The following is a 15,540-nucleotide window of genomic DNA, read 5'->3' as shown; positions in this document are numbered from 1 at the left end:
TCCCAGGGGGGAGGGGTGGATAGTGACCTGTGCTTGCACACAGGCTTATTGGTGGCGGCAGCAGCAGCCTTAGCATCTCATGCCTGTCTCTGGTGTCTGCGCTGATAGCCCCGGCTCGCACCCATCTCTGGAACTCATTTAGGTGGCGCTCTGAATCCCCTCTCCTTGCACACCACAAAGCAGTGGTCTCTTGCCTCTTCGGCAGCTCCAGACTTTTTCCCAGACTCCCTCCCGGCTAGCCATGGCTCACTAGCTCCCTTCAGACTGTGTTCACGCCACCAACCCCAGTCCTCTCCTTGGGATCTGACCTCCGAAGCCAGAGCCTGAGCTCCCAGCCCCGCCCACCACGGCAGGTGAGCAGTCAAGGCTCTCGGGCTGGTGAGTGCTGGTCGGCCCCGATCCTCTGTGCGGGAATCTCTCCGCTTTGCCCTCTGCACCACTGTGGCTGCGCTCTCCTCCGTGGCTCCGAAGCTTCCCCACCCACCCCCATCTCCACCTGCGAAGGGGCTTCCTAATGTGTGGAAACCTTTCCTCCTTCACACCTCCCAGTGCTGCAGGTCCCATCCCTATTCTTTTGTCTCTGTTTATTCTTTTTTCTTTTGCCCTACCCAGGTACATGGGGAGTTTCTTGCCTTTGGGGAGGTCTGAGGTCTTCTGCCAGCGTTCAGTAGGTGTTCTGTAGGAGTTGTTCCACATGTAGATGTATATGTGGGGAGGAAGGTGATCTCCATGTCTTACTCCTCCACCATCTTGAAGGTCCCCCTCCAGTCTAGTTGAATCTTATTTGACATCATCTCCCATCCTTTTGGTAGGAAGATGTTTGTTTACCCATCTCATAGCTTGGATAGAAAGGCAGATACAGACTTAAATTTAAAAAGCCCAGGGAATTCCCTGGTGGTCCAGTGGTTAGGATTCTGCACTTCCATTGCAGGGGGCCCTGGTTCGATCCCTGGATGGGGAACTAAGATACCTCAAGCCGCCTGCGGTGCGGCCACAGAAGTAAAAATAAATAAATAGTCTAAGGAAGGTACACAAATGAAGTATTATTGGCTAAAATATAATAGTGTTGTCAAAGAGTTGAACTCGAGGGGTTCCCTGGTGGCGCAGTGGTTGAGAGTCCGCCTGCCGATGCAGGGGACACGGGTTCGTGCCCCGGTCTGGGAAGATCCCACATGCCGCGGAGCGGCTGGGCCCGTGAGCCATGGCCGCTGAGCCTGCGCGTCCGGAGCCTGTGCTCCGCAACAGGAGAGGCCACAACAGTGAGAGGCCCGTGTACTGCAAAAAAAAAAAAAAAAAAAAGGTTGAACTCAAATCTTATCGAGCTTCTAGATTTAGCTAATAATATATAGGAAATTCAGGGTAAAGCATCCTGATATCTCTAATAAATTGGAGAGAGAGAAAGAAAGAGCCTGAAATTTAAAGACTGAAAGAGACTTAAAAGACATAGCAACCATGTCATTGCCATGTACAGACCTTACTTGAATTCTGATTTGAGCAAAAACTTATTGCATCTCATTGAGGTGAATATTCAGTAACTTTTACTTTCATGTTTAATAATTTAAATCAAAGTTTATAATAGATTTTCATTTGTTAAATATCAATAGTAGAATTTTTAATATAGAGCATTAAAGACAATAAAATATTTATTTCAAATCATACATATTTTTGGTGCAAAGAAGTAAAATAAAGTGTTCAATAGCTAGACTTTTAAGCAGAAAAATAATTCCATTAGGATGAAATTATGGAGGGAGAGTAGAAAATAAATAATGCATTTATGGAAGTAAAGAAATGTAAAATTTCGAGAGTTTCCATATTTTGAAAAAATGGTAAGATGGGTATCAAATTGCTGTGGGACCTAGATTCTGTGGATACATTTAAAACGGTTTTATTTTGTAATGTCAGTATTTAAAACAAGCTGGAAATTATATTCTTTGTAACTGTTACAACTTGTGATGAAAAAATTTAGATGCCAACCTAAAAGTGTGATAAGGGTACATAGTCTCGAAATTCTTTCGGGGGAAACACAAGCAAAAGAATTTGAAAACCTCTGTCAAATTCACCACGCCTCAATATTTTTTAACACAAATCCCTTTTCTTGCACAATACTTACCCATAGTCTTCAGCATGTATTTCAGGAAACAAAAATTTAGATATGCTTGAAAATCTCAATTGCTGCACTGTAGTACCAGGAGGTGTGTGCTCTCAACATCATTCATTCATTCATCTGTTCATTCACTTAATAAACATTAATTGAGAGCGTACTAGGTTCAAAAACCTGGGCCAGGCCCTCGGGAAATACCCACTCGAATCACATACAATGATTAAATCCTTTAAGTAAATCCTTTCATTATAGGGCCTATAACTATGATCAAATTCTTAAGCTCGGGCCTTGGTTGACACTCTGCTGGATGAAAATAATAAGGTCCGTGCAGTATTCTCCTGAAAGCAGCACAAGCATATAAGAATAAAAAAGAGTATTTCAGAAGTCAGGTCATTGTTCCAAAGCAATTAGAATTCTATTCTTAATTGAAATGGCTTCTTGGTTCTCTTGCAGGACTCCTGAAAAGAACTAGAAGCCATAAGGAGGTTTATATCAGAGAACACATCTTTATTACAGGTGGGGAAAAAACAAACAAACTCAAGTAGGACAGGCTAGGAAGTGATGGCAATATTCTGGATCTGTCACTCTGTGCCCCTAGACTTTGCAAATGCTCGGAAGATTATGTGTACTTGGAGTTCTGATCCAGAGATGATTTACCTGCCGCAGTGTGACCAGCTCTGTTGGACAGAGTCAGCTATATTTCTGGGGACTTAGAAGATGACATTAATATTGCCCATATTTATCACGGAGAGGAGGCACAGGTGCAAGCTGCAATTCTGAGACCTGTGGGTTCAGTCATGAGTGTGTGCTGCTTTCTGATGTATATGTTAAACCCAGCAAGCTTTTTTTAGGGAATTTTTTTATTCTCTGTTATGTATTTATATCAACCTGTCTTCCTTAACTTACACACACTCATTCATACATTCTTACACACTTCAGTGTGATTCCTGTACAAACGATCCCTTCTTTTACTGTTCAGAGAAAAATCCCTTTTGACAGGGACGGGGGTTGGGGGATGGAAAACTCGCTCTTCTTATTTGAAAAACACAGGAGGTCTAACTGTTCTGGGGGTAGTTTTGCAGGATGCAATCTGCAACCTAGTTTTTTGTTTGTGTTTTGTTTTATTTTTAGCAATCAGAGAGCAGTCTTCTGCCTTTTTTCAGTGATTACTTAAAACCTCAAGAAGAGATCTAGTCCACTGTTCTCAGAGGCTGATTGTAAGCATCATAAAACCCAAGGATTTCTTCCTGTCATCTTTGTTTACCCACTCATTCAACAAATATTTATTGACCACCTATAGCATGCAAAGCTCTGGGCCAAGCATTAGGCAGAATTATCTGTATTTCATAGATTCTAAGACATGCATTTTTCAACACTTAATGTCTCTGAATTCAGGATGTTTCCATGGCATTGCCTTTTTCTTTCTTAGTAGTACCAAAAACAACTCCATGTCTTACAACCAATGGCCTTTTAGATTTGATGGAATACCACACTGTCCATGACCTGTCTGCTTTCACCAAAAGAAGGAATATGCAAAATAAGAGGAGTCAAAACTCACAAATCAGAAAGATTTTCACTTATCATCAGCTTTTGGAGCAAAAGAAGAGGTCTTGGAGCTTGTGTGATTTGAAGATGATCTGCATGTTTCATTAATTCAAGCTCTCCTTGGCCTTAGAAACATATCATAACTAAGTATGGATTATCTATTGTTATTCTATGGCTTTTAAATTCACAGGTGACTTTTTTTTATTGTAGAATGTGTGTGTGTGTGTGTGTGTGTGTGTGTGTGTGTGTGTGTGTAGTACCTTCTACCGAAAAACTCATTTGGAAATTGATTTTTGATCTGTTGTTGAAGCCATAATTTGAGGGGACTGTTTCTTAGGATATATTATCTATAATGTGTCAGTAGAAACTACTTAGAAATATTTTTAATTGAGCAAAAGAAACATTTTTCAGTTCCTTTATTCATCCAAACATTTTAGTGTCTGACCCATCCCTAAGATGGGTCAGACACTAGGAAGTGCTGTTAGAGGATAGAAACAATGGGATGTTATTTTTGCCTTCAAGAGACTTACAGTCTAAACAGGGAGAGGAAAACCTGTAAACCACAAATGCTCACATAAGAAAGAATGAAATGAATCCTCTAACCAAGACCCAGCGATGTCTACATGCGGTCTGTATCACTTCACAGTGTTACATTGACCTTTAAATATAACAGAATGAAGGCTGTTCTCCCCCTTCCCCTGAAACATGACTGTTTCAGAAAAAAAGACCCCTGGGGGTGGGGGAGCTCAGAACAGTGTCCCAAAGTAGCCCTTCCATCGTTGATTTAAAGAGATAACTGCCATCCACTGGGGGATAGCAAGGACTACATATTTTGAAAGCTTCACAGTCAGCCGAAATTTCCAGGCCTCATATAATTGCTATCACTGGTTTCTACCCAAAGATAGGGCCTACCATTAATGTGTTTACCCCATTCTAATTCCATGATGGCGCTATCCTTTTTCTTCCCTACTCAGCTCCTCCTTGACTCCTCTCAACCCTTTCAATTGCCTTCAAAGTCCTTCATCTTCAATCTCCTCATAACACGTTCCCCCCTCCTTTTTTTGGAATTAGAAGCTCTTCAAGGGCAGGAACCAAGGCCATGTTGACACAGAGTAGACCCCAAAAACAAACTTTACTGTAGCATGGAAGAAGGAAAGGAAGAGAAAGAAAGGAAGATAGCTTATCTTCTTGAATTTGTGAGTGTAATAAACTGTAGGAAATTGGGGGGGCCATCACAAGAAGGAAATTGTATCTTCGAGTGCTGAGAAAATTCAACTCTGGGTTTTCCCTCCAGGAAGTATCTGAGAGCAGTGAATCTCAGCCTAACCTTTGCCCCAGCATATATGAGAGCTGATAGTCACATGAATGACAGATGTCTGGGGGCTTAGTCAATTTACCTGAAATTCTCAGGGCATTGACTTGCAAACTACCTTTCTCTCCTACCTGGTATGCAAGTGATTAGAAGTGAAGTTATTAAAGAGATAGTATCAAATTCACTCTAATTTACGGGGCGGGGGAAGCAGATCACCTGCACATTTTGCCAGTTTATTTGTGGTAACAGACTTCTTGAGGCAAACCAGTCTGTGGATGCCCCGTCACCACCAGCAGCTCCCACCCCACAGGCCCTCCACCAGTTTGCCTGCCTCCACCCTCAATTCAGACCTAGAAGTCAGAGTCCACAGTAACAGGAACTCTGCCCTCAGCCAGTTCCCAAAAAGGCCCTGCTTTCCTCTTTTAACTTATAAAATACCCATAAGACCTGTAAACAAAAGCAAAAGTAGAAATATTGCCAATTTAAGAAGAAAATCACCCGTTCTAAATATGTTCGTCTTATTGAAAAACAAAGCACACAAACAAAAACCTTTATTTCTAGTGTGCCCAGGTTTATGATGTTTAATTTTTAGACCATCAAATTCCAAGGGTTGAGACTTTAATAAAGGGTAAAATGGACTGGCCCATCGCCCTTCTCCCAGTGATGTGGAGGTGACCATGTTACAATATAATTTTCCCATCCTTCCCACCCAAGAGATCCGTTACCCACATGCCATACATTGGTGGTCACTAGATAGGGGTGCCAAACTTAGCAAATAAAAATACATGATACTTGGCTAAATTTGAATTTCAGTTAAACAACAAATAATTTTTTAGTATGTGAATGTCGTGTGCAATATTTGGAACATATATGTGCTGAAAATTGTTTTTCTGGATTTCAAATTGAGTTGGGTGTTTGTATTTTGTCTGGCTTGCTTGGGACTCACCAAACGCTTTTATATCCACTATTTCTTCCAGTCAAAGGAATTTGAAGTAATAAGTACCTAATTATGGTAGCAGTTCAAGTATTGGGCAGTCTATCAAAGGAGAAGTATTTGGGGATTTCTTAGCATTTCAGAAATCACAATACAGGCAAAGGTGCAACTTACTTCTGAGAAAGGAGACTGGTCATAGTTACAAGGGAGGGAAGGAAGACAACCATCAACAAAGTAAAAGATCCAGAGATCAGCTCGGTGCTTTGTGACCACCTGGAGGGGTGGGATGGGGAGGGTGAGAGGGAGGGAGACGCAAGAGGGAAGAGATATGGGAACATATGTATATGTATAGCTGATTCACTTTGTTATATAAAGCAGAAACTAACACACCATTGTAAAGCAATTATACTCCAATAAAGATGTTAAAAAAAAAAAAAGATCCGAGGGGAGATATATATATTTTTCAGATTATTTTCCATTATAGGTTATTACAAGACACTGAATATTGCTCCCTATGTTATACAGTAAATCCTTGTTGCTTATCTGTTTTATATATAGTATAACTGAATCATTTTGCTGTGCACCTGAAACTAGCACAATATTGTAAATTGACTATACTTCAATAAAAAATAACTTATAAAAACATCCAAGGGGAATGGAGCATCTGCTGGGGACCACAGCAGGCACAATGTGCCGGGCTCCCCAGTGCCACCCCAGGGACAGCCAAATCTGTGCAGTCCTGTTGCCTCCCTCCTGGGCCTCCATAGAAAGTGGAGAATGAGGCCCAGTTCAGTGCTTTAGAAGCCATAATATTCTGGCAGAGGAAGCCAACTGATGTTCAGCTTCCTTCCTTTGCATCTCAGCCCCGCACTTTCACACAGTTCTCATAAAGGCGAGACAAATATTTACAGATAGAAAATGGTAATAGGGGCCTTGATAAGCTCAAAGAAACAGTCAAATCTGTGTGTGGATCATTTAATCACAGTATCTGGAATATATAAACATGGCACATATTATATCCCCCCTCTTTTTTTGTGGCCTCAAAATCTGATCCAAGTCTGGGAGTTTAAAAGTCCCATTTTGTGTAATCAGGTTCTGGTTGAACATGATTGCTGAATTATTTTAAATTGAAGACACATGTCTGGAGCCTGAGTTGTATGTATTATTTCAGGATGGTGTCCATTAGGTCTTATCCACAGGGGCTATCTTCAACTTTTGCTACATTCAATGCATTCTTTATACATCAGTATTTGCAAAACGGTGAATCATATATAAGGGAAAATTGGAGGGAATATGGTACTCGTTAAAGGGTGATTTTTTTGAAATTATCTTGAATGCATTATTCAGACCTGTTCCCAGTCTCCCCTGGTAAGGGTCCCAGGGCTGGTTGGGAGTTTTCTGGGGGAAAAAAGAATATTTTAAAGACAATAACAATGCATAAATAAATAAAACCCTGTAGTTGTGCAAGACCCTTCTGCAAAGTTACGGCTTTGAAAACTTTACAACTGAATCAACATTTACTTTAACTCCTTGTCAGCCCTAAACACTTTTAAGTGTCTTAATTGCAGATTTAATTGTTGCCACTGCCATGGGCTTTTCCCTTTGAATGCATTTTTCCCTGAACTGAGCCTTTTGTCAGGCTTCACCTCGCAAGGGCAGCCAGTTGATTTTGTAAATTGTTGCATCATGTCCAGGGCGTCTATCCTGATTTGAAGGTGGCTGCTTCTCCAGGAGTGGTGGTTAGGTTTGGGGAAATCCTAATGCTGGATCAGTCCAGGGACCTAACCACACCAGACATGAATCTACTCCAAAGACGTCCTCCATGCTAAGAGCTGGGACATCTGTTGCATGCTTGTTTGTTTTAACAGCTTTATTGATGTATAATTTCCATACCATAAAATTCACTCATTTGAAGTATACAATTGAATGATTTCAGTAAATTCGTGGAGTTGTACAACCATCACCACAACCTACTTTGAAAATAATCCCATCATCCCAAAAGAAACTGTGACCGCTTGCAGTCACTCCCCATTCCCTCTTCCAGTCCTTAGTAATCACACATCTACTTTCTCTTTCTATCGATTTGCCTTTTCTGGACATTTCATATAAATGGAATTATACAATAGGCGATCTTTTCTTATCTGGCTTCTCTCACTTGGTATAAACTTTTCGAGGTTCATCCATATCTCAGCATGGATCAGTGCTTTGTTTTTATTGCTGACTAGTATTCCATTGTATAGATACATCACATTTTGTTCACCCAGTCATCAGTTGACAGACATTCATTAGGTTGCTTCCACTTTGAGGCTACTATGAAAAATGTAGCTGTAAATATTCATTTGCAAACAGGCATTTTTGAATGAATTTGTTGTAGGATTGTTAATGCCATTCATCATAAAATGTAAGTTGGATTTACTTTTACTTTTTTAAGGAGTTATCCATGGTTTTGTTAAAGCTGTCTATTGAAACATTCCAGAATGAAATAGGCTTGTGAGTGCTTCAACAAATAATATTTATCAGAGTGAGAACTGTAGTGATTCCAAGACATGAAGTAGTTAAGAATAAAGGAAGGGAACACTTGGAAATTTCAAGACTACCAAGTGACCTTCAGAACAGCCTCAGCTCCTTCTGTGCTAGTCCAGACCTGGGGTTTAAGAGCTCAGACCCACTCACACTGCCACACAGCCCTTCCTCCTGGCAGCCCCAGCACATGCTACCTGATTTCGGAAAGTCCTGCTGACTTAAATAACATGAAGGCTACTCAGAGAGAAGTCAAGTTGGAAGTGGCAGAGAGGTGAACAGGTCATAACACGGGAACAGAGTTGTCAGGCTGTGTTTATTTCATGCCTTCTAAGCCTCCTGCGACTGATGGAGATGCTGGCAATTCTGTCATTGGGGAGTGAGGGTTGAACATGGTAGGGAAGCAGCTGTATCAAAAAGTGCCCTTGCACGCTGGCCCCAAATCACCCATCTCGAGCTGTGAAAAACCCATGTCAGGAGGAATCCTTTCCCCGGGAATCGTCACAGAAAGCAGGCATACAGAAAGCACCATGGTTTACAAACTGTGATACTGATCAAAGGTAAAGCCAGCATTCTCGTCCTGGCTTTTCACTAATGCTCTTTGTGGCCTTGGCCAGGTCACTAGCCTCTGCGGGCCTTGGTTTCCTTGTTGTGAAGTGTCGGGATTTGATATCATGATTCTGGCCTTTTTCTATATGCAATACTCTATTTCTCTGATGACTTTGAAAAGTTATACTTCTGAAACTCGCATTTAAAAGTTAAACCAATATCATCATCCTGTTAGCAGTCAACTTACTGACGGCAAGAGGCACGACCTGGAACACTAACTAGTGAATAATTAGCATTTGGAACACAATTTTTTAAAATGCCACACAGCGTCCGCGTGGCACGCCAACCATATTTTTGCAGATAGGAAAATTGTTGTTGGTTTTTCTACAAATTCTCTTGCAAGTCATTTAGCTTCTTTGTGTCAGAGTTGGGAATTGAACCAGCATTTTAGGGCTTCCAGACCTTTATTGTATCAATTAATCCAGATTGCCTGGGAGCAAAGAAAATAATCATTGAAGAGTTTGTGTAAAATAATCCACCGTTAAAAAATCTCTGACTCACTGGCCAAAAAAAGCCATTTTTTCCTGTTTTTGCTTTATGGTTTATGTTCTTATTGGAATGGTGAGATCTTCCTGGAGAAAGAGGTTGGAGGATGGTTACAGCTTGACAATAGGGGGTGACGGCTTTATTCTCCCAAGAATAAAGAATGCCCCCTGCTGAGAAGAATACCAGCATATCTTCTACTCCCTTTCCCTTGGATGCCTGTTTGCTCTCTTGCCTGTGGAGCAATCTGACATCTCTTTCCCAGCCTCTCAGACACAAAGCCAGCTCCTGAAGGCTTAACACTGCTTTCATTAGGATTTTCAATGCATGTCTTCAGGGAAGGCAGCAGTCTCTGTCCACTTCCCCATGGCAAGGACCAGCCATGGGGTTCTCAGTGATGCCTGCTCCTTTCAACTTATGCAGAGCATTCCAGAGCCCTGGCATTTTGACTGTTCTCCAAAGTCAGTGGCCAACCTGGTAGTGAAAGAAATCTGGGGACAGATGGTATGAAATTGAAATCCCATCATCCCTACTCTCTCCCAAATGCTGGCCTGTTGTTTTAGCAAATCTCCACAAAGCTTCGTGGCATTCATGCTGGTCTGATGGAGGTCTGCATCTTAAACATTGATGCCTGAACATCAGGGCTGATGGCAAGGTGGCACATTAAAGAGGAAATTGCATTAATGTCATGTGGTCCCTTCCTGACAATCAGAACCCCATGTAAATTTGAAGACGTCCACATGCCACCAGACAAACGAAGAGGTCTCTTTTCACTTATAGACCCATCTGTTGTTGAAAAATAACCTCATATTAGTGAGAAGCCATTCCATGTTTGAAAGGGAGCTCATTCCTTGAGACAAAAATGGCTGCAAAGGTTCTTTCTGATGTTCATCTTTGAATTTAGCTGAAAGGTACTCTTGCAAAGCCATCTGAAGCAAGTGCGGAGCATCATGGGAGGATATGGACATTCGCCCTTGACTTGCTGTAGGTGCCTGACAACTCTTTGCTTCACCACTTCCATTTGTAAAATAGAAACGATTAGTGTCCGATTACAAACCAAACATTAACAGCCCAGGTGACTTCTCACGCACCTCTGAAGACACTGAGTAGGGAGTGGAAGGAAGTGACAGGAGGAGGAAGGGCCCCGTGGTGTACCCTGGAGGGATGGCAAAGATTCACAGCTCAATCTAGGTGATGCTGGCTCTACTTCTTCCAATCAACAACTTTCAGAAATGCCACCAACAACGTAGGGAGCAATCAAGATGTTTTGGTTGGTACCAACTCCTGGCCTGATGGTGTGTTTATTTTCATAGTGAAGAATTATATTTCACCATTTAGAAATATTTAAGTCTAAAAAGGCAAGAGTACTTTAAATTCTTCAAGCAAAGGATTTTTAAGACTACACAAAATGGGGAAATTCCCTGGCAGTCAAGTGGTTAGGACTCTGTGCTTTCACTGTGGAGGGTACAGGTTCAGTCCTTGATTGGGGAATTAAGATCCCACAAGCCGTGCAGTGTGGCCAAAAAAAAAAAAAAAAAAACCACTGACAAGAATACACAAAATGGCATATTACATTCCTCCAAGCTCTTACCAAAAAAAGCAAATACAATTTATTAAAAGATGTATGTCGTATTCTATCCCATTGTCATTCCGAAAGGAGGGAGAAAAGCAGGGAATTTGAGGTTTGATAGTTTGTCTTTATAAATTCCTACTCTGCTTATTATTGGATGATTAAAAAGTCTGAGCATCAGTATTTTTATTTAGAAAAATCAGCATAGTAACAATACTATCATCATTATTATTATTATAGCAACTTTAAAGGATTATTGTGAAAATGAAATGTTACATTTAAAATTGGAAAGCCCTAATTGAAAGTTAGTTACTACCATCTATAGAGAAGAAAAGAGTAAATTCACCAACCCATCTGGAAAAGGTTTGTCTTTTGTACAGGTTGTTGCTAGAGTGGGATGCAGGGGAAAATTCTGAAAATACCGAGATGAGAAGTGACCTAGTTTGAATAACTTCCTTATCTGCAGTTCTCTCTTTCCAATTATGTCTCCCAAACTTCCTCACGTCTTGAGCATAGTTCTGTGTGCTTCATAAACAGGGAGATATTGCTGTCAAAAACTCAAAATTGTGTCAGAGAAAATCCTCCTGCCATCTCATATCTCTTCCAACACCATTTCCTTGGAGCTCACGCACATTTTCCTGGCAAGATGTTCATTATGCAGAGGTTGCTTTGCAATTTCCTTCAACTTCTGCTCACCTGCAGGTTAAACTGTGCCTTTATTTCAGGATATAGGAAAAGCTTTGAAGAATGAAAAATTGGAATCAATTGTGGATAAACTTCTGGAATTAGGCTTTGACGTATCATCTCCATCACAGTTGATTGTAAATGATTCATCACTTTCTTACTCATATTATTGTTAAAAATACTGGAGTCCTGAGTTTCTAAATTAATAAAACCCCGTATAGACAGCACAATATTCCTTAATAACTTATTCCAGACATATATCCATTGTATGAACATATATTGGATCACATTATTAAATGGATCACAGTACTGCATTTCTACCCATAGAGTCAGAATTATCTATGCCTCTGTAAATCAAGAGTACTGTGAGGTTTTCTTTGGCTAATTCGGAGGGAGGAGGTAAAAAAAAAACTGGGATAGGAGACAAGAAGGTATAATACTCAAAAGAAAGATGGCTTTAGATTTGGAGAAAAGAGGTCTGTTATTTAAAGAACTGTGTCTCCTTAAAATCATACACTACCAAAACTATGAAAATTATAGTTTTGGGATTGAATTGGGCATCATATGGACAAAAGAATTAGATGTTCTTTAAAATCTTCATTTTCATCTTGATGTTATAGAGGTAAGCAGTTAGCCTTAGCAATCCTGCAAGCTAAGAATTCTGAACCTTTTCTGAAGGGAGACAGTCAAGAATACTTCTGAAATTCTGATAAAGATTCCTCTTCCAAGACGATAAATACAAAATTTTGCTCAACAATTCCAGGCGTTTCATGGATTGTCTGGACTCCATATTACAAGTATCTGAAGTACTTCTGTACCTTCTGAATTTACCCCTTTCTTAGCTGTGTTTCACGTGAATAATGGACATATTAACAATGGAGAATCTCCTGACGTAGGAAGCCATATGTCCTAAATAGTATGTGATATTATTTATGTGATTAATAGTATTGATAAATAATATAGTTACATATGATAAATAGTAACTTTTTGTTTCCAAAAGTGTTTAGTCCTGAATAGACAATAGATGATAGAGACATCATCCTTTTATTAATCTTCCAAATATTGTCAAGTTAAAAAAACTATTTTCTGGAAAAGATTCCCCAACTCTTTGCTTTCCGGAAAGAATCTATATCTGTACATCTGTCTATTTAACTGTCAGTCATCACTGCAACAAACTCTTTCTTAGAGAAGAAACAAGTAAAATCAACCTGAGAGAAAATACCAATTAGAAAAATCCTGGATAAAGAAAGAGCCAAAGAATATAGTAACTCCTTTTTTTTTTTGACTTATTTTATTTGTTATTTTATTTTTTAAACATCTTTATTGGAGTATAGTTCCTTTACAATGGTGTGTTAGTTTCTGCTTTATAACAAAGTGAATCAGATATACATATACATATACATATATCCCCATATCTCCTCCCTCTTGCTGTTTATGGAAAATGGGTCAGGAGTAAAGCTCTTCCATAAGAAACAAATTTTCCATGCAGATGAAACTTTGGTTTTATTTTTAGAGTACAGTACTCTATTATTTTTGAATAATGCTGGAAGATTTAATATGCCAGTGTTTCTTCCCCATTTTATTGAGAATTAAGGTACACCACGACTCTTTAATAAGATACATTAAAAACACATAAAGATATTTCAAATTTTATCAACCGTTTTTATTTAATTAAATCAACTTTTTTGAAATAATGTTATCTTAATCAGAAACAAATAGTTGCATAAATTCATACTCTTCTTTGTTAACAATTTTCAAAATTTTTTCTTAATATAAAAAATCAAAAGCAACTTATAGTCAAACTTCAAAAATTAATTTCAAACAACTGAAAATTGTAAAAAGGCATATATTTTGTTCTCTTTGATAACATCACCAAGTAAATTATGATATTAAAATACCTAGGTCAAGGGCTTTACTTATGTCACAAAGCCTCCTCCTGTTACGTCCCAAAGAACCAAAAAAGAAAATAATTACATATGGGCAGATTTTATACGTGAGAATATCGTATACTTGTAATTTAAAAGGAGTCTCCAAGGTGACTGCTTTACATAAGAAAATAGCCCATAAAACATAAAATTTATAAGTGGACTGTTCTGCATTTTTGTAGAGTAAATGTTTCATTTTCAGAATTATAGACGTAGAAAATCATATGTCCCGGCTGGTGAAAGACCAGTAAACTTTCACATGTTTTGTAAAAACTTAAATGCTGGAGACCAATACTCACAAAATTTAATGATCTTTCTGCTAATGTCTTTAAAAAAATAATAAGGAAAAGAAACAAAACATATACAACTTAAGTGTAGTATTTCCAAATTCTTAAAAAAGGAGAGTGCATAAAATCACCTGTTTTACACTTTTAGTTTGCTTATATTTGTTAAAATTCATTCTATTCACAGGAATAAATGGAAATATGAAAGAAAGACTGATGTGCCTGGCCCATCTTGTCACACATTGTTTTGAAGGAAGCCAGTTCTGTTTGGGAAATGACAACAAGGTAAAATAAGAATGGGACTGGTTTTTTTTAACATTTATAAAACAAAAAAGAAAAAAAAACGGGGGCGTGGGCAACAAAAATCGTTAATAACCCACTTTCTTTTAAATACGTTTTACCATTAAACCTGAGGACTTTGTGCAACTGAGTGCTTGATCAGTATCCACAATGTATACCTTACAAATGAGTTACATCCTAGGTTTCTCTTTCATTATTTGGAACTCAGCACATCTTCTCTTAGAATCAGATATTCCACTAGGTGGGAGGATTCCCTGGCTGGCTCACAAAATTCACAGTAACCCACAATTTAGCTTGCTTTATGTGAGTAGTGTTTAAATGACAATCAACTATCATGTAAAATACTTTCTATAGAAAAATGCATTCTCTAACCCATCTCAGGCTTTCAGAGGTACTTCTACCACTGGGACCATAGGTGTAGCTGGGGGATGAAGGGAGGAGGAAAGGACAGGGTAGTTAATTATGACCACCATGAACTCCTAAATTCCCTAGTATTGTTTTAAAAGATAACATCGTAACTCTCACACAAATGTACAATGAACTCGTGTCAAAGATTTTGTTAACTCATTAATTAGTGAACCAACAAGTAGGATGTTACCATAGGGTCAAATAATGCAAGGAACCACACATATATGGACCACAAGGAATGCTGAGATGAATTTACACAGAAATGCAAAAGGCTCTATCCATATGGCAATGATCAATTACATTCCACCAGACCCAGTTAATTTGCTTTCTTACAGATAAGAATCATTTTCATTATTACCAGTTTTCTACAACTTGCAGAATTATAAAGAAGTTTAAAAATAGTGAAAAGGGATATGACCACAAGAATGCATTAGATAGGACATGCAGTAACTTCTCTTTTATCTGTTTAAAGAGTTTCACAATTTTTCCCAACAATACTATAACAGTAGTCCTTTCAAGATTGGCATATCCTGATATTGTGGACTGGGGAGGAAATACTGAATTCCAGATAGCAATTCCCACACTATCTGTTAATAAAGTCTATACCAGGGCTGTACAAAAAAAATATAACGCAAACCACAAATGCAGCCATATATGGCATTTTTAATTTTCTGGAAACCACCAGGGGGTGGTTCCAGGGGGGTGGCCACCCCATACCACATTTTTAAAAATCAAGTACAATTAATTTTAATAAAATATTTAAACAAACATATGCAAAATATCATTTCAACATGTAATCATATGAAAGAATTATTAATAAGGTATTTTATATTCTTTTTTTCATTCTAAGTTTTCAAAAGCCAGT

At 39.0% G+C, this 15,540-nt stretch overlaps 1 non-coding gene across 1 annotated transcript; it reads left to right on the top strand.

The window, feature by feature from the left end:
• The first annotated feature begins 888 nt into the window (after nucleotides 1-888).
• TRNAG-UCC lies at nucleotides 889-961 on the top strand. Its single transcript has one exon. It is a non-coding gene; the product is annotated as a tRNA-Gly (tRNA).
• Nucleotides 962-15,540: the final 14,579 nt, after the last annotated feature.

Source organism: Phocoena sinus, chromosome 9, assembly GCF_008692025.1.
Source record: "Phocoena sinus isolate mPhoSin1 chromosome 9, mPhoSin1.pri, whole genome shotgun sequence".
NCBI classification, from domain to species: Eukaryota; Metazoa; Chordata; class Mammalia; order Artiodactyla; family Phocoenidae; genus Phocoena; species Phocoena sinus.
Note: the sequence above shows the minus strand (reverse complement) of the source record. Positions and strands in the feature narration are given on the sequence as shown.